This window comes from Mus pahari, chromosome 15 (genome assembly GCF_900095145.1).
Source record: "Mus pahari chromosome 15, PAHARI_EIJ_v1.1, whole genome shotgun sequence".
In the NCBI taxonomy this organism is placed as follows: domain Eukaryota; kingdom Metazoa; phylum Chordata; class Mammalia; order Rodentia; family Muridae; genus Mus; species Mus pahari.
Window position 1 is genome coordinate 33,540,832 of NC_034604.1, and position 1,480 is coordinate 33,542,311.

Below are 1,480 nucleotides of genomic sequence, written 5' to 3' on the forward strand. Positions count from 1 at the left end.
GGTTTCTCTGTGTATCCCTGACTGTCCTGGAACTCACTATATAAGACCAGGCTGGCCTTGAACTCAAGAAATCTGCCTGCCTCTGCCTCTGCCTCTGCCTCTGCCTCTGCCTCTGCCTCTGCCTCTGCCTCTGCCTCCTCTGCTGAAATTAAAGTTGTATGCTACCACCACCTGGTAAAGCTGAAGATTTGATGGTACTTGACATGCGTTGGTAAGTTGCTCTCTGGAAGGACTGTACCATTGGGAGGCCAAGGCTTTGTCAACGCTGGGTGGTGCCGGGGCTTATGTGTTGTCCTGTGTTTCTGAATAGGTGGAGTGTGTCCCTGACAGGGCTTCATAGATGTATTTATTGTTACTATCAAGAATGAGTGTTGCTTCATTCATTTAGTATTTACATTTCTTCTATACGAATTGTCTTTCCTGAGCTTTATCTCTTTTTGGTTTGGGGCCTTAGCTGTCACTGTGTGTTCTGAGATGAATGCACATATTACACCTGTGAACATGCATGAGTTTAATAAGCAGGTGGTTTGTGAAGGAGTCAGAAAAACAAGGGACACGGCAGGCAGCTTCTGGGAGAAGCCATAGTCCACGCAGGAGGGATTAGGAGCCGGTCCCACGGGGTGCTGTGTGGAGTTGGTTTCCTGCAGGCACATGGCTCTGACTGGACAGGGCCAGCCTAAGACGATTCCCTGGGCTGGTGAAGAAAGCCATTCTCTTCAGAGATTCTCTCTCTCTCTCTCTCTCTCTCTCTCTCTCTCTCTCTCTCTCTCTCTCTCTCCCCTCTGCAAGGTAAAGGGGTTTAGTCACCAGTGGCTACTTATCCCTGGTGTGGCAGGTTGCAGGGAGATGCAGAAATCATGCAATAGAAACCTCCTGGGCCATCACCCCAGACAATCCCTCAGTCTACACAAGGGCTCCAACCACTGAGCTCACTCAGATCCAAGTGGAGGAGGGGTTCTGAGTCCTACAGCCTGGAACCTGCCCTCTGGTGTGAGGATTATTCTGAGTCTAGCCAGATGGGAGGGAGGGAGGGAGCAAGGGAGGGACGGAGGGAGGGAAGCAGGAAGTCTCTGCCCACATTCTGACATGGAAGAAGTATGGTCCTCACTCTTCCTTCTTTCAGCTTACCCTTACAGCCATGGCCCATCCCTCGTCCCTCCCAGAGGATGCTATACAGAGGGACTCTACCCAGAAATCAGATGCCAGTGGCAAGGCACTCGGCCTGTCCACATGGGATGAGGCAGTTACAACCTCACTGCCTCTCAGGAGTAGAGCCCCTCTATAGACTCAGTGTTTGGTACCATCTCCTCTTCCTCCTCTTCCTCCTCCTCCTCTTCTTCTTCCTCCTCCTCCTCTTCTTCCTCCTCCTCCTCCTCTTCTTCCTCTTCCTCCTCCTCCTCCTCTTCCTCCTCTTCCTCCTCTTCTTCCTCCTCTTCCTCTTCTTCCTCCTCCTCCTCCTCTTCCTCTTCCTCCTCCTCCT